This window comes from Drosophila bipectinata, chromosome 2L, assembly GCF_030179905.1.
Source record: "Drosophila bipectinata strain 14024-0381.07 chromosome 2L, DbipHiC1v2, whole genome shotgun sequence".
Classification (NCBI taxonomy): Eukaryota; Metazoa; Arthropoda; class Insecta; order Diptera; family Drosophilidae; genus Drosophila; species Drosophila bipectinata.
This window is the reverse complement of record NC_091736.1, coordinates 25742639-25766479: the sequence shown is the minus strand read 5'-3', so window position 1 is coordinate 25766479 and position 23841 is coordinate 25742639. Positions and strand designations below refer to the sequence as shown.

General features: G+C 36.9%; 1 protein-coding gene across 4 annotated transcripts in view; it reads right to left on the bottom strand.

Annotated features, from left to right (window-relative positions):
• Positions 1-23841, bottom strand: part of Wnt5 (Wnt oncogene analog 5) — a 122902-nt gene that overhangs the window by 20417 nt on the left and 78644 nt on the right. Inside the window, exon 1 of one of the 4 annotated variants that reach the window (XM_070277629.1) lies at positions 1900-2040. The exons of the other annotated variants lie outside the window; for them this stretch is intronic. The gene's annotated coding sequence lies outside the window, so the exon portion shown is untranslated. Of the gene's footprint in view, positions 1-1899; positions 2041-23841 lie in introns of those variants that run through there. 4 annotated transcript variants of the gene reach the window in all.

Below are 23841 nucleotides of genomic sequence, written 5' to 3'. Positions count from 1 at the left end.
ATTTACTTTTTGTTTGTTAATTTTAATGCGCCAGTCGGACAGCCATCTTTCCAATAGTCTAAGATGATTAGCGAGTTTGTTGCTTGGGTTGGGTATCTTGAGCGACTATGGATAGCGGAATCGTCGGCCAACGTTAAAGTTAATAGTTGTTTGTTGGTAGGAATATCCGCAGTATACAATAAAGTCATACATAAAGACAAGGGCTAAGTTCGCTTCCTTGTGGAACTCCCGCTTTGACGATGTAGTTGCCCGAAGTTGCTGCGTTGCATCTCACTGAGAATACCCTATTTTAGAGGTACGACTCAAGTATCTTGTGGGTGTATGTTGGAAATGTTTTTTAATTTTGTGCAAGAGTCAATTAAGGATGTAGTCTCATGTTCCGGCCTACTTTTTAGAGGTTATTTCAAAAAAAATTTTTTGGAATAAAAAATAATGCGATTGTTTCAATTTTCAAATATGTGTTTATAGGCATTAGACTTCTGCATGAATGTATCCAAAATGACAAATGAATCATTTATTCTAAAAGCGGGCACACTTTTTTTTCAGCACAGTATATTTGGGTATGAATGAGTAGGGTAGTATTTTTTGTTTTATTTGACAGCTTTCACACTCATTCCATAGTTGTACAGCTATTAATGAGTACAGGTAAATTAGTGTGCCGTAGTCAACTCACTGTACAGTGTTTTGGTGTTCAGTTGACTTACTGTACAGTGAGAGAAACTTCATGACTGGAACATACACATAAATATTTCTCGTGTTTATGTAATGTCTGGTTAAAAAATTTATTTGTGTTTTCGTTTCAAATGTATTTATTATAAAATAGTGTATTTACAAATTATTAATATTAAAATGAATGCTTATTACAATAATTATTTTATGTTATTAAATTTTCTATATTTATACCCTTGCAGAGGGTATTATAATTTTGTCCAAAAGTGTGCAACGCAGTGAAGGAGACATCTCCGACCCTATAAAGTATATATATTCTTGATCAGGATCACCTCCTGAGTTGATATGAGCATGTCCGTCTGTCCGTCTGTCCGTCTGTCTGTCTGTTTCTACGCGAACTAGTCTCTCAGTTTTAAAGCTATCGTCTTGAAACTTTGCACACACCCTTCTTTCCTTTGCACGCAGTATATAAGTCGGAACGACCGGGATCGGCCGACTATATCCTATAGCTGCCATATAACTGATTGATCGGAAATGGTATAACTTTGGTGTTTTTAGAGTTAGAGAGTTCAAATTTTACATGAGTGCTATTTTTGGCAAAACATTACGACATGCCAAATTTCATAAGGATCGGCCGACTATATCTTATAGCTGCCATATAACTGAACGATCGGAAATGACCCAACTTTCGTTTTTTTGAAGATAGAAAGCTGAAATTTAATACAGATTCTATTTTGATCCATCCTACCAAATTTCATAAGGATCGGCCAACTATATCCGATGTTTGCGATATATATCCGGTTTTAGCTGCAAGGGTATATAAACTTCGGCTCCGCCCGAAGTTAGCTTTCCTTTCTTGTTAAATTATTAATGTTGTCGCCCGTACAAGCTCGCCCATCGCAAGCTCGTTGTAATGAATGACATTATTTTATTGATGTCTTGTCTTCAGATGTGGCAATTTTTGCCCGTTTTTCGCAAATTAAATTTTTGGCAACAGAAAATGCCCTTTCCGATGCTGCACTGCTCGCGGGAGCTGCTAGTATCTTGCAGCTTTGATAAAGCAGCGGAAAACGGTCTTTATTTATTGACCACCACTGCAGAACATCAAAATCTTCCCTATTCGCTTTATTAACATTTTTATAAGTTTGAAGCTCATCCTGCTTATCCGATAAAATATTGGTGCTTTGAATAGGTTCTGAATAGTCTGCAAATATGTTGTCTATGACTTACGCTATCTTGAGAGTTCATTGCATGAGCGTCGTTCTCCTTAAAATCCATATTTATGAATTTTTGAAAAAATATTTGTATACGTCAAATAGTTGTACACGTCAACAGACAAACTGTACAGTGTGTTGGAAAAGGCACAAATTTAGTACTCACTAACGACAAGTACAACGATATAGTGAACTCACTCGAAGTGAGTACACTGAAAATGTTGTGCTACTTTGTTCCGACCTATAGAGTACACTGTACAGTATAGAATGAGTGCAGTGTTTTTAAAACACTACACTACTGTACAGATCTGTTATGTCACAAATGAGTACATTCATGCAGAAGTCTAATGCTTACCCTCCATGCTTTTGTTTAATTTATTCTTGTGTAGTTTAATACACTTTATAGCATGCCAAAGTATGTATATAAAAAAAAAGGTAGGTCCCTGGCGCAGGTGATTTCGACTGATAGAGTCATCCGAAACAAAAAATTAGAATAGATTATTGTTTTGTAAGCTTATGGCTCTGTCCCGTACTAGAATGAAATAAAAATATTCATCAATAAACAACAAAATGGCGAACTCACAAAACAAAAAATTTAAATAAATAAATAGATTAAAAAAAATTTATCTGAAATTAATGATAAAAAAAAACTAATCATTAAAAATAAATGATTCTAGTACGGGACAGAGATGTTACTTTTAAGAACAACATATCCACATTTCAGCTAGATCGGTACCAAAGAATTTTGTGAATCACCTGCGCCGCACACAAAAAAATCGTTCCGAGAAAAACGCGTTTAAAGTTTAGACGCTACCGAGTAACTCATACTATTCGGTGTATGCACGCTCTCGATTATGGGCTGTATCTCTGTCATTATTTGATATTTTTATTTGAAACTTTAACAGTACATTCTTAATAAACAGTACTTTCAAAATATGTGAAAAAAAAAATCGGTTTTTTTCAACTTCACTACATACCTAAGCCAAACTCGTTCGAAAGGTTGAGACACGTCGAGAAAAATAGCGCAACATTATTCTGGATTTTCAGAGGCTGAGCGTATTTCTGATATTAATCTGTTCACTTGCTCGATAGTTCCTTTTTTTCTTCGGTTTAAAATTATGTACTTAGGAATCGCAAAAAAGTCCCGAAAAACGTTTTTTTAAATAAATGATTGTTAAAGATTAAATGATTGTTAATAAAGATTTTTAGGGTGTTTCACGGTTAAAATATTACAAACACGGCTTTTTGTTGCATTCGACCAGATAAACAATTCCTACAATGTCACTTTACAAGTTCAAAATCACTGTTGCACTGTGTAAATAGGTGCAGTTGGCAGAGGGTTAGCTTCTGACTGAATTAGTGGCGAAGTAATGAAGTAAAGGGAGGGTTTGGCTGGAAGACACTTATAAAGCGAATAACTTATAAAGTGCAATTATTTTGTTTTAACTTTTACAAAAAAAATAATGTGAAGAGATTAATCTCCCCACACGCCCAACGTATTATTCTCGGAAAATCAACGAATTAGAAATTCGGTGGAACATCCCCAGAAATTCTGTGAGTTAGCCCCGGGATTTGTTGCGAGCAAAGAAGGCACAAAAACAGTTTGTTACATAAATTTTTCTGCGTTGAAAATAAGATTCGGTTTTTCAGTAAATCTAACTGTCATAAACTTAACCTAATTTAACACAACCAACTTAAGGGGTCATATACAGTTGTGATATATGAAAAAATCGATTTTTTTTTATTGCATATTCTTTAAGTATATTTTATTGGGAATACTCTCACAAAAATTCATAACGATCGGAGCATTAGAACCAAAGCTGTAGCTATTTATAGCGCACTATCTGCATATAAATCTTGAACAAACTTAAAACTTTAAACGCGATTATCTCAGAATCTTTTTTTTTGGGAAATTACCTTTGCGGTGAACATGATTACTAAACAAGAAAGGAAAGCTAACTTCGGGCGGAGCCGAAGTTTATATACCCTTGCAGTTAAAACCGGATAATCGCAAACATCGGATATAGTAGGCCGATCCTTATGGGAATAGGAATATATAATCCAATTTATTACAATACAAAATCTAAAAAAAGTCCCAAACTTCTATCTTCAAAAATACGAAAGTTGATATTTCTACCAAATACCATTTCCGATCGTTCAGTTATATGGCAGCTATGGGATATAGTCAGCCGATCTTAATGAAATTTGGTAGGTTGGATCAACTGACCAAAAATAGAATCTGTATTAAATTCCAGCTTTCTATCTACAAAAACACGAAAGTTGGGTCATTTCCGATCGTTCAGTTATATGGCAGCTATAAGATATAGTCGGCCGATCTTTATGAAATTTGGTAGGTTGGATCAACTAACCAAAAATAGAGTCTGTACTAAATTCCAGCTTTCTATCTTCAAAAACACGAAAGTTGGGTCATTTCCGATCGTTGAGTTATATGGCAGCTATAGGATATAGTCGGCCGATCCTTATGAAATTTGGCATGTCGTATTATTTTGCCAAAAATAGCTCTCATGTCAAATTTGAACTCTCTAACTCTAAAAACACCGAAGTTATACCATTTCCGATCAATCAGTTATATGGCAGCTATAGGATATAGTCGGCCGATCCCGGCCGTTCCGACTTATATACTGCGTGCAAAGGAAAGAAGGGTGTGTGCAAAGTTTCAAGACGATAGCTTTAAAACTGAGAGACTAGTTTGCGTAGAAACAGACAGACGGACAGACGGACAGACGGACAGACGGACAGACGGACAGACGGACATGCTCATATCAACTCAGGAGGTGATCCTGATCAAGAATATATATACTTTATAGGGTCGGAGATGTCTCGTTCACTGCGTTGCACACTTTTGGACAAAATTATAATACCCTCTGCAAGGGTATAAAAACTACTAATCCGATCAACACCAAATTTTGACCACTTATTTATTATGATATTAGCTAGTCCGTGAACGAGGGATTTTCAATTTTTTTGAAAACTCCTTTTTTAAAGCACAAAAAACGAAAATCTTCTACATTGAAAAAGTAAATTTTTTGTTAAAACCTCGCCATTTTTTTTTAATCAAAATTTTTAAAAATCCCTCGTTTACGGACTAGACAATACAATATACTAACTAAACTTTTTTGAATTTTAGATTTCGGATGAACCGTTTTCGAGAAATCTTGTCCACCGCAAGACACCATCGAAAAAAGACGATCCGGGAATTCGGCTATAACATTTTTGTTATGTAATATTTTTTTATGAAAAAATTTAATTAAGTACCCAGAAACATGTACTAAACAACGTCGGTAAAACATTTTTCATAAATATTTTCTATGGTGTCAAAAAAAAATAGATAAAAATCCATATTTTTGCGCGGTACAACTGTATATAACCCCTTAACACATTTGATTGTTGTTATTGTAACACCAACTTTTACAAATTTACACATCAACCTGTTGATATGCATCGTTTTAAATACTTGGTGTGACGTGGAAATATTCCACCGCCTTTTATAATTTTGTGTTTGCATTCCTCGCATACATTAGCATTTTCAACATATTTAGTACAGAACTTTATTTATGCTGGGTTCAGTTTAATCAGGATGTAAAACAGTCTTATAACCTTTTGTATACTAAGCGTAAACATGTATTTTTTCCTCTTTTCCTTATGTTTGGAAACTTATCGGCGAACTCTGATTAAGCCATTGCTAATCTATTCAGAATATATATTTTTTAAATTTTATGTGCTAAAGCAGGAGTGCCCACACCTATTGCTCTCTTTGCTCCTTAGTTATTTGAATTGCTCTTTCGTATGGGAGATCCAAAGTCATATGTATAGGTATGTGTGTTGATTCCAGCATAGGCAAAGGGCAAAAACAAAAAAAATTTTTTATGTTCTCCCTCTTCTCCTCAATCGTGCTAACCCGAATGGATTTTGTTGTTAGATTGCCGAACTGCGAGAACTTTTCACTGCAGGAAATACATTCTTGTTTTTGTTTTGGCCCGAATGGTCGACTTGAAGCGATGAATTTCTTATTCGTACAAAAATTTGTTTAGTAAAAAGCTATGCATTATTTGTCACAATTGCTAAATATTTAAAATTTTTTTTTTATTATAGTGATATTATTTTAAACCCGTTGTGAATGTTACTATAATTTGTTTTCTTCAGTTTTTAATTTTAAAAACTTAGTTTAGTTCCATTCGGAACGTTCTGACGGCTGGTCACACATACATAAGCACTTTCACTTTTTTTCCCTAAACTGTCAAAAAAAACAGGATACAAATGTCATCAACATCAACGACAATGACAACGGCGATTCCTCCAAACCACAGCAAGTACCGCTTAGCTATAAAAGCAATCATAAAGGTCCTTATATTGTTTATATTGACAAACTCACTAACGGTGACAGTACTAGAGAGAACCGTGAACCTCGAACTAAATGCAAATATTTGTAAGCTTAAACTTAAAGATATATTAAAAGTCAATAAAATAGGCTACGGGCGTTGTAAGGCAGAGTGCAAGACAGCTAAAGCAGCTAATGATTTATTAAATTCTGATCTAAAAAAAGAGGGCTACGACCCCAAAATTCTTAAGCATTTCATTTTTAAAACTGATATCATTTTTCAAATTCCAATTAAATTTACTACTGACGAGTTAAAAGAATTTATTTCATCCCCAGTGCCCATTCACGAAATTATTAGAGTTAATAGAAAAAATGAAAACAAAGAATTTGTCCCCACGTCCAGGGTTAAGATTATTTTTGAAGGCTCCCAGATTCTAGAGGAAATTGACTTCCTTTATACAAAGGAAGGTTCCTTATGTTCCTTTTAGCCAATGTTTTAGGTGCTTCAGAATTGGGCATTTTGCTCAACACTGTAAGCAGTCTGAAGAGAAGTGTCGCAATTGTTCCCTTTCTCATCCAAGAGAAGAGACATGTACGACACTTAAATGTATAAAGTGCCACTTCTCCCACGCCGCTACCTCCCTTGAATGTCCGGCAAGGATAAGAGCGTTTGCCATACAGAAATGTATGACATCGCAAAACCTATCTAGAGTGGAAGTTAGAATAAGATATCCTGCTCTTTTTGATAAACTAGCTCCATCCACTCCTGAGATTTTTAATACCACCGAATTCCCTCTACTACAAGCCCCTAAAAATTCTGCATCCCCGGTTTTACAGGATAACACCAAATTAGCTGCTGAATCTATTCACAAATATTTACCCTACAACAAAATAGCTAAAAATTATAAAAACAAGTCAGTCGAAGGAAGAACGTCGCAAGAGACGATGTCCAATTGGAAACAAATTATAAAAGATCACGAAATTTCTCTTGAGGAAAGATTTGTTCCCCTTCAAGGGGCTCCTCTTTCCAATCAACCGGCTGATTCTAGCTCTTTCCCACCTTCAGCCAGTTCTTATCAGAACTCAGCCTTTAATCAAGATTTCTTCGGAGATTGCCTCCTTCCTATTAATAAACAATCCGAACAACTCAGGTAATACCAGATCTTTTCTCGAATCCTTAAGGGATATTATAGCCAAAGCCAACTCTGAAATCGATATTAAAAAAATGACGTCTATAATCTCTTAATCTCTCATCATGATTAAGCCTATAAAAATACTTCAATATAATATTCAAAGCTTAACTTAACAAAATAACAAACAGTTGTTGCAACTTTTTCTTATTAATAACAATATTGACATTGCCATTCTATCTAAAATTTGGGTAGTGGATAATGCCATGTGTAGTCTTGCAAACTATAATTTCATTTGCAAGCAAGATAAAGAATATTAATATAAAAATCCTAAGTCTTAACTCAAGAATCGAATCTATCGGTATATCAACTAAAAACTCAAGGAAACTATGTCCATAGCTGCTAAACTAAATGGTCCCTCGTTAGTGGGGGGCGATATTAATGCCAAATCGCCCATATGGGGCAGCCTCATTCAGAACAACAAAGGTATGGCAGTGGAGGAAGTACTTTTATCCACAGGTTTTTTTTGTATTAACGATGGTTCTCACACCTTTTCCACTAACCCTACTTCCAGTTCAGCTCCTGACGTTTCCTTTGTTAATAAAAATTCCCTTTCTCCTATTTGGTCTACTGCAAACTCTAAAATCTCTAACAGTAACACTTTTCCAATAATTATTAAATTATTAAATGTCACTATCACCTTACATAAAACCTTAACGGAAAAAGTTATAAAAGATTTTTCCAAAATTAATATTTGCTCTCTTGACAGTTTATGTACCGCAGCTAAGGACATAATAAAAAAAACACTATAAATCTCAATGAAAATAATAAATATGTTCCAAAAAAGTACTGGGATAATACTTGTGAAAGGCTTTTTAGATTAAGGAATGCATGCAGACAAAAATATACTCTAGCTGACTCGTTATCGAACCCCCAGTCTCCAAAAGAGTTATGGGAAAAAATCAAACCCTTAAAATATTACAGGCAAACTAAGCCCACACCTAAACTTTTTGACGACCAGGATCATCAAATTTTTGTTCAGCAAATTGCAATAGCTCCTGATACCCCAGGCTGTATAAATTATAATTTCCCTAAATTTGAACTTGGATCCATAAATAGAAAATACTTTTCTCCTAATGAAGTTTTAGACTTTCGAAGGGATTGGATAATATTTCTTAAAGTATGCTCCTATCTTTACCTCCCGAACAAATTCAAAATTTTGTGTCCATGTTGAATAATATTTTTAACGAAGTCCAAATACCCGATATATGGCAAAAAATTAAAATTGTACCTGTTCCAAAAAAAAATTTTGATTCCTCTATCATTACTAATAATGGACCTATATGTTTGTTAAGTGTAGTTTTTAAGTGCCTTGAAGGTCTTGTTAAAAATAGCTTAGAAGAACATATTACAAAAAATCAACTACTTCATGATAGGTCTTACGCCTTCAGGAGAAACCGCTCAACAGCTCAATGCATTAATGATGTGATAAACAATGTTGGTAATCTTAAAGCCGGGGGCTTTCATGTTTGGGCAGCAGTACTGGACCTGAGCAAAGCCTTTGACTGTGTCAATATCTCCATTCTTTGCAAAGTTCTTGTTGATTTTGGTTTCAACCACCGTTATATTAATTTCATTTTTGACTTTTTAAGAAAAAGAATCCTGGTCTTGGGAAAGTCCGAGGTCATTGTAAGCAAAGGAGTTAGTCAAGGAAGTTGCCTCAGTCCTATTCTTTTTAACCTGTACACAACCGTCCTTCATACTATTATTGACCATAAAAGTCTACTTTTTCAATACGCGGATGATTTTTTTCTTATTGCTTTTGACAAAGACTTCATGACTGCAAGAGAAATTCTACATCAAAAAGTTAATCTTTTTAAAGAAACTTGTGATACGATTAATCTAACTTTTAATCCTTCCAAATCATCTGTGATACATTTTAACAATAGAAGACGTTCTTTAAACATTATGTGCAACAATCTAGTGATTAAGGAAGTTGGGCATGTTATTTACTTAGGAAAAACCATTAGTACTAACAACTCCTCTATCAATCATGCTAGACACACGCTTGCTAAGGCGAATAAAACAAATATGTTTTCAAATATGCTTAGTGGACGCCGCTTCGGTATCCACCCCAGCGTAGCTCTTAAGTTTTTTAAAGCCTTCGTTAGACCCAAATACGAATATGCATGCTTTACCTTTGGTAATATGTCAAAGACTGTTACTTCTAGTATCCAAATACATGCCAACTTCTACCTAAGGAAATCTCTTGGACTATTAAAATCCACTCCTGTAAATATTATTTACCACCTAGCAGCAGAACTCCCCCCTGCCTATAGAATGAAATTTGCTACAGCTAAGGAATTAGCTAAATTGTTCATTATTAAACTCCCAGCTGCTTTTATACTTGAAAACAACTTCACCGCCAAAAATACTACTTCTATCAAAACATACTTAGAATTTAAAGACATTTTTTTTTTTTTTTTTTTTTTTTTTTTTTTACCGGTCTTTCAGAATTTGGAAATGGCTTGTGCATCAATAAGAGCATCAGCTAGCATTCCTGTATTCATCATAAAGCTTAGAGGCCCAGACGACCGAGAATATTAAGTTATTTGTTAATTATTAAGCTAAGAGGAGTTAGTAAGGAAATTTAAAATTCTATATTTTAAGTTAGAGGGACAGGAAAGAGATGTAATAGAGTAGAGACCATTGTAGTTCGAACTACGACGGCTAAGGAACAGAGAACTAAAGTTTCGAGTCCTTCTATTAGGAATGTTAAAATTTAAGCGTGTTTGTAAATGCTGGCTATCTACATCCCCGTTAATAAGGTTATGCAGAAAAACTACACCGAGCATTGTCCTACGATTTGTTAAGCTAGGTAAGTTTATGAGTAAGAGTCTACTACTATAAGATGAAAGTTGAAGATTTGCATCCCAGTTTAGACCTCTAAGTGAAAAAGTTTGGAAATTCTTTTGTACGGATTCTATGCGGTCCTGATGTACTCCATATTGGGGACTCCAGACACATGAACCGTACTCCAGTATAGGACGGACCAAAGAAATAAATAATGTTTTGGTTATATAGGGGTCATTAAATTCTTTTGACCACCTTTTGATAAAACCAAGGACTCCTTATCATCTGCATACATAAGAACTAGAGAGTTCGTTAAAGCAGGGGGCAAGTCGTTTATAAAAAGCGTAAATAATAACGGGCCAAGATGACTTCCTTGAGGGACGCCGGATGTAGCACGGACCAGACGGGACTGAATGTTTTTAAATAAAACTCTTTGTGTCCTTCCATCTAGGTAGCTGGAGATCCACGTTAAGAGGTCTTTAGGAAAACCCAGCATATTCAGTTTACTCAACAAGAGTGAGTGATTAACTGAATCAAATGCTTTGCTGAAGTCTGTGTAAATTACATCGGTTTGATATCCCTTACAAAAGCCATCTATGACAAAGGATGTCAACTCCAATAAGTTTGTGGTGGTGGAGCGACGCTTAATAAAGCCATGCTGACAAGGAGTGATGATCGAAGAGCAAAGGTGTTGCAAATGAGGGGTAATTAATTTTTCAAATAACTTTGGAATTGCCGACAACTTAGAGATGCCTCTGTAGTTGGCAACCTCGGACTTTTTCCCCTTTTTATGTAGGGGAATTATAAATGATTCCTTCCACTTAAGGGGAAAAATCGAGGTTTCCAAAGATAAGTTGAAAAGTCTTAGAAGAGGTTTGCACAGAGCCCTGGCACAGTATTTTAGCACACAGCCTGGTACTCCGTCGGGGCCTGGCGAATAAATGGGTTTTACCCTTAAAAGACCAGATAATAAGTTGTTCTCAGAAAAAGACGGACAGAAAATAAAATTTGCTGCTTGAATGTTATATGCATAAGGCTGATCAGTCAATTTAGGAGGAGAATAAGTTGTTTGAAAAAATTCTGCGAATAGATCGGCAATGGCCTGATCCGAAGTCGCAGAGGAATTTTCAAACGTAAGCAGAGGTGAAAAAGATACGTGTTTACGCTTAGTGTTTACAAAATTATAAAACTGCTTTGGATCCTGAGTAAATTGAATCCGGCAGCGGTCAATATAATTCCTATAACATTCAGCGTTATGCACGGTAAAATTCGACCGAGCTAGTAGGTATCTTGAGAAATCAACACTACTGCAGGTTTTTTTGTATTTTGGTAAGAGCTTATTTTTAGTATTTTTTAGGTTAGTGAGGCACCTTGTATACCAAGGAGGATTTGTTGAAGCGGACGAATATTTCCATGGCACACAGAAGTCAAAAAATTTATTTAAAGCAGGGATCGGCACCCCAATACATTGATATGATTTTACCGCATTAGTGTTAGTAACGAATAGCAGAAAGTAGGCTGTGTGCATGACGTTTCACACATGTATACTGTGTGTGTGTGGCAGAGCTCGGGCAGAGAAATTTCCTATGCCCCCGAGATAGGGCCGTGCCGACCTCTGATTTAAAGTAAAGTAAAATTTTTTTAAAGTGACGTTATGATCAGTGCATGTCAAAAAATCGGACCAATCGTATGTATCAATAAGGCTATTAAGTTTCTGAAAATCAACTTTACAGAAGCAGCGAATCTTATTTGCCACGCATAGAGACATCTGGCCGATACCAGGAATAGTTTCGATAGAGACCTCCAGTGTGGGGTGATAAGGATCCTCTGGAGTTGAAAGGGGAAAAACTCTGGAGAGAGCGGTACCATCAGGATCAGATACAAAGCATAAGTCTAAAAGCCTACCTAACGAATTTCTAACATGGTTAATCTGACCTAGGGACATGTCAAACATGCCCGCGGTGAAGTTATGGTGAGTGATAAGTGACATAGATGGCCAGATATCGACGTTGGACCACTTTAATTCTGGGATATTAAAGTCGCCCACCGCTACAAGTTGGTCACGATCCGTCATAAGATTAAAGACGTGTCGAATAGCTGACAAATGCTGCCAATATGTAGGTGGTTCAGACATAGGCGGTATATATAAACATGTAATGTATAAAGATTTCACGGACATAGTGATTTTAACGCAAATAAATTCTATGTCACCAAACTATTCTATGACTCCACCCCCCCCTTTCGCTGAGATCGATCTCGTCTAAAAGTGGTGTACTTACTTGGAAAAACTTCGGAAAAACTTAAAGATCTCCTGTTTTACGGGGTTATATACCTTCTTTGTCGAAGAAAAAGAGCAAAGTTCGAATTTTTTTTTAGGTGTGTAGCAATTATTTAATTTCAAGGATGTTTTAATTTTTTGATAGTACACTTTATTAACAATGTTTTTGCAAAATTTGGTGGAAAAATATTAAATAGTTTTTAAGGGGTGGCTGTTTCCCTTAGAGGCTTTTTTTTTACAGCCTTGCGGTGATAGTTCCCCAGGTCAAATAAGTCAACTTAAACCATAAAAGTAAAAAAAGTTCATTAGTTTAGTGTAATTCTTTGTGCTTGAACCATCGATTTTAAAATTTTATTTTTTTTTATGCATACGGTAACGTTTTATGCTAAAAATAAACTTTTTGGTCTCTAGAAATTTCACTAAAAAATTCATTTCAAATTTGAAGTAAATCGGTTCAGTAGTTTTCCGCCAATCCATGTCACCGCAAAGTCATTTTTCAAGAAACACCATTTCGAGATATTCGCGTTTAAAGTTTAAAGTTCAGTTCAAGGCCGCGACGAGACGCGCGGTTAGGAGCGCTGTAACTTTTTTTCTACTGCTCCAATCTCTATGAAAATTTGGGAAAATGTTCTCAAGGAGTTGTTCTTAAAGATAAAACAATGAAAATTGAAAACAATGAATTTTAGATTTTTTGAAAATAAAAAAGGTATATACCCCTTAACCAAGTTTCTGTAAAGGCTATAATTTGAGATGCAAAGGAAGATCTATCAGAATATAGCTTGGGGAGTTTGCTTTAACTAGTTTTTTGGGTTAGTGGCCAAAGAAGAGGTGGAAGGTTGGTCAGTGGTTCCGATAATGGGAAGTCTCACTCCCACTGGTTTTTTAACTTTTTTCTTTACGGAACTAGGCTGATGTTTTTGGACGAAAAGATTCTCTGGCCAAAAACTAGGAGAACAAATCGTCTTAAACATCAGCGCGGGCACACGAATCTTGAAAGAAGACGTGCGCCGTGTATAATTATATTTAAATTTAGTTATGTCCTCCACCTTTATATCGGCTTTTTTTTTGGCTTTGATATAAGCCGAGATATCAATCTCTGAAGTATCAGGGGCAAGCCGAGAAACAAATATATGTTTCGATGTAGGAATCACCTGTAAGGATTTTGGTGTCGCAGGTACGAGAACTGCAGCATCAGTCGGCGCCGGTGGTCCGGACTGTGGAATACCCTTTTGGGTGACTCTAATGGGGGTTTCGTTCCCTAGGACCTGTGGCATCACTTGAAGGGATGCCATGGCGGACATATCAGACAATTGCTCATTATCCCCGAGAAATTCGGACGAATTTTTCTCAGTAAGCACTGTAAGCAGACTAAAGAGAAGTGTCGCAATTGTTCCCTTTCTCATCCAAGAGAAGAGACATGTACGACACTTAAATGTATAAACTGCCACTTCTTCCACACCGCTACCTCCCTTGAATGCCCGGCAAGGAAAAGAGCGTTCGCCATACAGTAATGTATGACATCGCAAAACCAATCTAGAGTGGAAGTTAGAATAAAATATCCTGCTCTCTTTGATATGCTAGCTCCATCCACTCCTGAGATTTTTAATACCACCGAATTCCCTCTACTACAAGCCCCTAAAAATTCTGCAACACCGGTTTTGCAGGATAACATCAAATTAGCTGCTGAATCTATTCACAAATATTTACCCTACAACAAAATAGCTAAAAATTATAAAAAAAAGTCAATTCAAGGTAGAAAGTCGCAAGAGACGATGTCCAACTGGAAACAAATTATTAAAGATCACGAAATATCTCTTGAGGACAGATTTTTTCCCCTTCAAGGGGCTCCTCTTTCTTTCTGATTCTATCTCTTTTTCACCTTCAGCCAGTTCTTATCCAGCCTTGGAAACAGCTGAGAACAGTCTAATCAACATTTCTTCCGAGATTGCTTCCTTCCTTTTAATGAACAATCCGAACAACTCAGATAATACCAGATCTATACTTCATACCTATAAAAATACTTCAATATAATATTCAAAGCTTAACTTCTCAAAATAACAAACAGTTGTTGGAACTTTTTCTTGTTGATAATAATATTGACATTGCCATTCTTTCTGAAATTTGGGTAGTAGATAATGCCATGTGTAGTCTAGCAAACTATAATTTCATTTGCAAGCCTCTTGAGGATGGTTATGGGGGCGTAGGGATTTACGTGAAAAAGAATATTATTATTAAAATCTCAAGTCTTAACTAAAAAAACGAATCTATCGGTATATTAACTTAAAACGTGAGGCACAACTTTAACATATTCAGCGTCTATGCCCCTCCTAATTTGAGCATAAAGGATTTTAAAACAGGACTCAAGGAAACTATGTCCATAGCTGCTAAACTCAATGGTTCCTCGTTATTGGGGGGCGATATTAATGCCAAATCGCTCTTATGGGGCAGCCTCATTCAGGACAACAAAGGTATGGCAGTGGAGGAAGTACTTTTTTCCACAGTTTTTTTTTTGTATTAACGATGTTTCTCACACCTATTCCACTAACCCTACTTCCATTTCAGCTTCTGATGTTACATTTAATGTTCCTTCCACTATCACCTTACATAAAACCTTAACGGAAAAAGTTATATAAGATTTTTTCAAATTAATATTAGCTCTGTTGACAGCTTATGTAGCGCAGCTAAGGACATAATAAAAAAAACACTATAAATCTCAGTGAAAATAATAAATATGTTCCAAAAAAGTACTGGGATAATACTGGGTTCCAAAAAAAAATTTGGATTCCTCTATCATAACTAACGCCTTCAGGAGAAACCGCTTACAGCACAATGCATTAATGATGTGATAAACAATGTTGGTAATCTTAAAGCCGGGGGCTTTCATGTTTGGGCAGCAGTACTGGACCTGAGCAAAGCCTTTGACTGTGTCAATATCTCCATTCTTTGCAAAGTTCTTGTTGATTTTGGTTTCAACCACCGTTATATTAATTTCATTTTTGACTTTTTAAGAAAAAGAATCCTGGTCTTGGGAAAGTCCGAGGTCATTGTAAGCAAAGAAGTTAGTCAAGGAAGTTGCCTCAGTCCTATTCTTTTTAACCTGTACACAACCGTCCTTCATACTATTATTGATCATAAAAGTCTACTTTTTCAATACGCGGACGATTTTTTTCTTATTGCTTTTGACAAAGACTTCATGACTGCAAGAGAAATTCTTGAACAAAAGGTGAATCTTTTTAAAGAAACTTGTGATACAATTAATCTAACTTTTAAGCCTTCCAAATCATCTGTAATACATTTTAACATTTTAAATATTATGTGCAACAATCTAGTGATTAAGGAAGTTGACCATGTTATTTGCTTAGGAAGAACCATTAGTACTAACAACTCCTCTATCAATCATGTTAGACAAACGCTTGCTAAGGCGATTAAAACAAATATGTTTTTAAATATGCTTAGTGGATGCCGCTTCGGTATCCACCCCAGCGTAGCTCTTAAGTTTTTTAAAGCTTTCGTTAGACCCAAATACGAATATGCATGCTCTACCTTTGCTAATATCTCAAAGACTGTTACATCTAGTATCCAAATACATGCTAACTTCTACCTAAGGAAATCTCTTGGACTATTAAAATCCACTCCTGTAAATATTATTTACCACCTAGCAGCAGAACTCCTATAGAATGAAATTTGCTACAGCTAAGTAATTAGCTAAAATTTTCACTCTTAATCTCCCAGCTGCTTTACTACTTAAAAACAACTTCGCCGCCAAAAACACTAATAATATCAAAACATACTTAGAATTTAAAGACATTTTTGATTCTTTAACCTATGTAGATTGTTCATTTTCTAAGCCTCAGTTTTTAACATTTGATTCTAATTTTTTTAAGGGTTCTTGCCATAACAAGAAATCTAGCAGCCCTGACGTGGTGGACATTCTTTTTAGAGAAAAACATAGTTTACTAACTAGCCAAAATTTCAAAATAATTTACACGGATGGCTCTATTAGAGATAATTTCACTGGGTGTTCCTTTTATCATGTCAATATTAACACAACTAAAAGCTTTTATATGAATAAGAAGTTCTCTTCACTTACTGCAGAGCTTACAGCCTTAGAGAAAGCCATTGAATTTTCAATTGACCAACATATTACAAGGGTAGCTATCCTAACGGATAGTTTGGGTGCTATTCAAGCCCTTCAAAAGCGGAATTCTTCTAATCGCATTGTGGCTGAAATACTCCGAAAATTTTTTTTTTTTTTTTTTTTTTTTTTATTATAGCTTTGCTTTTATTTATTGAATCTACTCTTAATTTTGAGACTAACAATAAGTTGACGAATCTTAAAATTAAAATTTAACTAACAGTATACTAAGACTACATTCTGGTTGCGCGTCCCTCAGGTCGGTCGCTGGGTGGGTAAGTCATTGCGACGAAGGCGTGATTGGTTGCTCAACCTTGTTAGACCTCTCGCCAGGTGGTTAGGGTGCACCGATAGCTTGGTTAAGTACTTTACCTTCTGTTCTGCGATCGCTTCTTTGACTGGTAGAATGTTTAAGTCGCGGTGTTTGTTTTCGTTGCGAACGTACCACGGTGCCCCGGTGATTGTTCTCAAGATCTTCGACTGAACTCTTTGAATTATGTCAATGTTGCTATTTCTGGCGTTCCCCCATAACTGGGAGCCGTACATCCATATAGGTTTTAGTACCGAGTTGTACATCAGGACTTTATGTTCAAGGCTAAGAGGTGACCGAGCGTTGATAAGCCAATGAAGGCCGCTGGCTTTTAGCTTTAGGTGTGTTCTTTTGGATTCAATGTGCCGGCGCCATGTGAGTCTTCTGTCGAGATGTACTCCTAGGTATGTTACTTCGTTTGCTTGTGGGAGTAGAGTGTTGTTTAATGTTATCGGCGGACAGTTTTGCCTGTTCAGAGTGAACGTAACATGCTTGCATTTTAGTTCGTTCACTTTAATTCGCCAATCTGACAGCCATTTTTCGACATCGACCATATGATGAGTTAGCTGCGCAGTTGCTTGAATCGGGCATTTTGAGCGGCTAAGAATAGCTGTGTCATCGGAAAACGTGGATGTTGTTAGACGTGTGCTTGTCGGGATATCTGCTGTGTAGAGGACATATAATATTGGCCCTAGCACGCTGCCTTGAGGAACTCCAGCTTCAACAGTGTAATCATCGGATATAGCGGTGTTGCACCTCACGACAAATTTTCTGTCGTGAAGGTAAGACTCCAAAATCTTGTGGGTGCTGTAGGGGAGCATTGTCTTGATCTTGTACATTAGACCTTCCAGCCAGTCTCTATCGAATGCTTGAGAGACATCTAAAAATATGGCAGTACAGTACTCTCGTTTTTCGAACGCGTTTCGAATTACGGATGTTATCCGTTTGGCCTGCTCAATTGTTCCATGCTTTTTACGAAACCCAAATTGGTGTGACGGGATTCCTTCCTGGATTCTCAGGTATGTGCTTATCCGAGTCATTAGGCATTTTTCAAAGAGTTTAGATAGGCAAGAGAGTAGGCTTATAGGTCTATACGACGTGGGGATAGTGTGGTCTTTCCCCGGCTTTGCTATTATTATTATAATTGACTTTTTCCATCTCACTGGAAAGTGGCCAAGTTTTGCGATGGCATTAAATAGCTGGGTGAGAGTGCAAACGGCGCAGTATGGGAGCTCAATGATCATTTTGGGAATTATGAGGTCGCAGCCCGGGGATTTTTTCGGATTCAATTGTCGTTTGATGATGCTAACGATTTCGTTTGAGCGAAACTCAATCGGCTCATGTTGAGGCTGGGGCTCCATCTGATAGAGTCGGCAAAGTAAACGCATTGGTGGCAGGATTTGGTTGGAAGACATTTTTAAGGTGTTTGGCAAACGCGCTGGCTCTGTCTGCGTCGCTGCGCGCCCACCCGCCTGTGGAATTTCTAATAGGCATCACGGTTTCTTTCGGTGAGCTCAGAGTTGGGTGAGCTCTCCATATTGAGTGTTTCGTACTGTTAGTTGACAATTGCTCTATGTAGCGGTGGTGGACATACGTTTCTTCTGGCTGTAGAGCTTGATCAAGTTGACGTGAGGCATGTTTGAAGCGTTGCTTAGCAGATGGCGATCTGTGACATTGCCATTCTCGACGTAAACGTCGCTTTTCGAGGACGAGCTGTTCGATTTGTAGATTTGTCTTCTTTTGAATGCGTTGTGTGTTTATAGTTTGAGGTGTTGAAACTCGAGCTGCAGAGACGAGTACAGACTCCAGCGAATTAACAAAACTGTCTACGTTGGCTTCGTCGCTGAGGTAAGGACTCAGCTCAATGTGTGAGCTGATCTACTTCCTGTACTTAACCTAATTGGTTTTATGTGAGGTCAGATTTGATGATTGATCCCATGTTCCTGGGTGTTGGAGTAGAGTAAAAAGGACAGGCGAGTGATCAGATGAAAGATCCGAAAGATCCATTCGGCGCATATCAGATTTTTAGGAATGTTTTTGGTAATCGCAAAGTCAATTAAATCGGGAAGTTTCTTTGGGTCTGCCGGCCAGTATGTTGGTGTGCCAGAAGAAGCATAGTCTAGCTTGTTCTTAGCTTTGATAATTGCATTATAGAGCTGCTTTCCTTTTGGGGTCACAAGACGAGATCCCCAGTGTGTGTGCTTGGCATTGTAGTCACCTGCTGCTATGAAGTGGTCTCCGAGTGAGTTGAAAAACTGCATAAACTCATCTTCGGCTATGGTGAAGCGTGGGGGGCAGTATACGGCAGCTAGAGTTAATTGCTTGCCAGTATTTAGGTGTATATTTATTGATGTGGCCTGTAGGTAGTTTTTTGCAAATTTCGTATGATAATGGTGCTTGATACGGCTTCTGATTAAAATTCCAGTCCCGCCGTGTGCTTTACCGTCTGGATGATTTGTTCCATAGAATGAATATCCTCGTAGTTGGAAATTGTATCTGTTCGTAAGATGTGTTTCTGAAAGCAGCATTACGTCGATTTGATTGTCTAGTAGGAATTGCGCTAACTCGAGTTTATGCTGCGAAACGCCGTTAGCGTTCCATGTAGATATTCGTAGGGAAGTCATTATTTGGATTGTTGTGAAACCAGCATTTGTATTAATAGATTTTGGTTTCGCATTAGATCTTGCATAGTTGTACGCATAAACGACATGAACTCCGTAAGGCTTTGTTGTAGACTACATATCAAAGCTTCAAAGTTACTTTTTGGCTGCTCCGGCGGTTGATGCTGCTGAGCCGTGTTCGGTTCTTGGTGTGCTGATTGAGGCAGTGAGCTTTTTGAGGCTGGGGTAGCCAGTCCTGATTTTAAAGCGCTTGCGTATGTGACATTTTTGTCAGAGTTTATGGGTCCTAGTGAGGATCTGGCTACAGTCGAGAAGAAGACTTCAGGGTTTGACCTGGAGGCTATGAACTGATTATTGTGGGTGCGGGCACTAAATCCTCTCTGGTGGATGCGACTTTTCAGCTCCTTATAAACTGGGCAACCTCTATAGTTAGCAGTGTGATTTCCACCGCAGTTACCGCACTTTTTCGAGTTTTGGTCATCTTTGCTCGCTGGGCAGTGTGCGGAGTCATAAAGCTCACCACAAACTACACAGACTGGGCGAAAACTCAGAAAAATTGATAACAATATATTGGTTATTTAACTACATCATATTCCGAGCCATTTGAATATTAAAGGAAATGAAGTTGCTGACTCTGCTGCAAAAAACGCCAATACCTTGGGATCCTATATAAATATCAGATACACGATCAATGATGCTATCACTCACATCTTCAACAGAATTAAAACTGATTGGGAGCGCGACTATAATTTTTTTTGCATAGAAAGGAATAAAGGATACTGTCTTCTATATCCATATACCTTACCCAAACCATGGTTCCAATCGGAAAACTGCAATCTTAATAGATTGCAGATCAAACAAATTAATAGAATCCTCAGCGGTCATTCTTTTGATAAATATACCCTATATAAACTAAAAGTCCATGACAGTCCCAATTGCGATTGCAATTTCACTACAATAGAAGATATTTCACACATAATTTTAAATTGTTCCAAATACGATAATATTCGCAGGAACTTCCCGCTTCTTCTAAAATACGATAACATTTATCGATTTTTTTCTCAAGAATCAGTTGAAAATTACAGCTCAGTAACTAATTTCATTAAACTGGCTAATATAGATTTATAAGGCGCCTTTTAACTTCTTTATGTCACTGGAGATAATTAATACTTTTAACTATGGATAACTATTAACAACCAGCATGTGCATGTATTAACACGGTCACTTTAAATACTTGACTATCGCATCTATCTTCATTTTCTTTTATTTCCCATCCACATCATCAAGCCTCAAGTCATATTAATATAAATAATTTGTTTGCAAGTATTTTGAAGTTTTTAATTTCACACGTAGGCGTTGGCGTTTACCCGTCTTCACGGGACGGCCAAGGAATTCTTCCCCCTTTACTGAGCTGGAAAGTAACTTGATTTACAAAAAAAAAAAAAAAAAAAACGTAGTTTATTAAACTAATTTAAGTTTTTAATCAACTTATAGATCTTCAATTGTTATTTTGAAGATGCCATTAAATTGCCAGCCCCTGGATAAGCAGGAGACTTTAATGCCATACATAGGAACTGGGAACACGTCTAGTGACTCCCAATGGAAGGAAACTGTACAATGCAATTATAAATTTGAGAAAGAAACTTCGTCTGGAAGTCCCACAAACTGACCAACCGACCCATGCAAGCTTCCAGACCTTATTGAATTTGCAGTGACAAAAAACATACCGCGCAATTTATTAAGTGCCAAAGCAGTTTCGGACTTATCATCAGACCGCTCGCCTGTGATATTTACGCTTCTTCAAAGCCCAAAAATAACCGAACACCCCTTCAGCCTGACGACGCCAAAAACGAACTGGCTTTAATGCCTTCCAACCCAGAAATCCGTTTCCGTTCATTTCTTGAATAAAAGCGGGGATGTGTATCAGCTAAAACGTTACGTGCTTACACTATTGTTCGTTTATTTGTATATATTCAGCCCCTAACTATCTTTGGTTTAAAAAACTGCGTCATAGTCAAACAATCAACTTAAAAAAAAAGATTCATCTTAAAGTTGTCCAACTACTTTTAACTGAACTTCTAGACAAACAAACAGTTTAGTGCTTCCTCAGTTGCTTATTACAAATTTAATATTTTATATAGTTTTTAAATATTTTCAAATTCAAGCATTAACATTTCATCAGGACAATTGTATTATTGACATTCTTAACTATTCTTGAATTATTGTCATTATTCATTCATCGCCAGGCATCGATAGAACCAGGCTGTGTTCTGAAAAACTGCACCGAGTCCCTGGAAATTTCGGTATTTCCCCTCATGTGGAAGGAATCTTACATTATTCCTCAGCATAAAAAATGTTCCAATAACACAGTGCGACAGTGATTTGGAACTTTTGAAGAGACCTAGTAGGAATTGTTCATTAGTTCAAGTTCAAGTTTATATAGTATAAAACCATGTTTGGAATTTTTCTAACACCCTCAAAATCTTGATTTATTTAGAAGAAACGGGTTTTCGGGACTTTTTTGCTCCTAAAAATTCCTAAGCGCGTAATTTTAAACCGATTTTAAAATGTTAGACGTTTTTTAATAGTTAAATGTTGTAGCTTTTGAAAAAAAAATAGATATTTAATTTATTTCAACAAAAAGGATACAATTTTTACGCAAGAAACTGATATTTTTGAATTTTTGTCGTGTTTTTCAGACTACGCCATTTTTTCGGTACTACTTCCAAGGAATGGAGAGAAACTTCCAATTTCATTAGGAAATTATGAAAATTGTTGAAGTTGTAACGCTTTTCCCAAAAAAAGTCAGTGCAATTTTCATAGCGCTCCGGAGTATTAGTGTGCCCTTCCATTTCGCTTATTTCTTTCTTACACACTTTTAAACTTTTACATCACCTTTGTGGGTCAAAAATTTCTTTTTGCTTGCATGGTTTCATGAAGCCCCGCTCCACTACCACTGACTTGGTTGAGCTAGCTTCTTTTGTCATGGATGGATTTCGGCGTGGCTCTCGAAAAAGCGCTCACGAAAATTCTGTAGAATGAGGGTGGGTGTCGTTTTATAAGACAACCTTATTAATGGTGATGTATACAGCCCGCAATTTTCAAGTTTAATTTAACGTTCCTAGTAGAAGGACGATATTCGTATGACCTTCTTTTGTTATTGCAGTTCGACATATGCCCAGCATGATCCCTTTGGGGTATTATGTTGGGACTACAATTCTCCACACTTTTTTTTAAATTCGGATCTTTCCCCACGATTCGAACCGTACATCATGCGGCGTTTCACGTGTCGCCAGAAAGTGAGGTAGGCTCTACTTAAGCAGTAAAAACCGTCCACAAAAAACTAGCTGCCGGCCTTTTGAAGAAACTCTTTAAATGTGATTTGAAGCCAAGGCCGGTAGCGTTTTGCTCCCACTGATCTAAAGGTTGGCTCCATCTCGGTGTACACTAAAGGTAAAGTAATTTCTGTTTCTTGGCGAAACAAGTATATAAATATAATTTGGCTTCGAAATATTAAAAAACTATTATATTATATTATGTTCCACGTTTCGTGACGTTCACCGTCTCTCATCCAGCAATTCGAAATATTAAAAAATTTAATATAGCTTAAAATTTTTACGCGTACTTATAAAGATAAATTTAACTGCGGGGCAACCTTTTTGGAGGAACCTCTCTGGAGCATCTTTTTGCTTGAGAAGTTTATATTTTGTATGGTAAGTGTTTTAATCAGTTAACTTGGTCGGGAAAAGTTAGCTTTATTTTTGTCTTCCAACGGTGTAATAAAAACTGCTTAACTGATTGTATTTATTCGTTATACGGCGCCACGTGAAACGTCTTGCAAAATATTGTTATCACATATTCATTTTGCCTTCGACGGTTTGGTCATTGAGTTGGGGCCTGTCCTCCAACTCCATTCGTAAGGGGCAAGGTACAGCTTAATCCGTCCCGCTTGAAGTTCTCCATCGCAGGCAGGGATCAACTCCATAATTTTGGCCAGTGGTCACATCCAAAGCCACCAACGTCATGTATCGCTGCGCCTGAAACTCCGCCATAATTGCTCGCGGCGAATACGATCTGTCCCACTGTGCGCTCAGAACCGTAGGAAGCGTTGCGGAACATATATACGTACGAATACGTCTATGCGCATTGCACTTGCATGTGGAACGTATGTTTATAAGATTGTATATTTTTTTCGCGGGTCTATTATTTTTTAAATTGTTAATTATATTAACTAAATCACCTCGAGATCCCCAATGTTTGGTGATTGAGATTTTTCAATAACCCTAATAGCT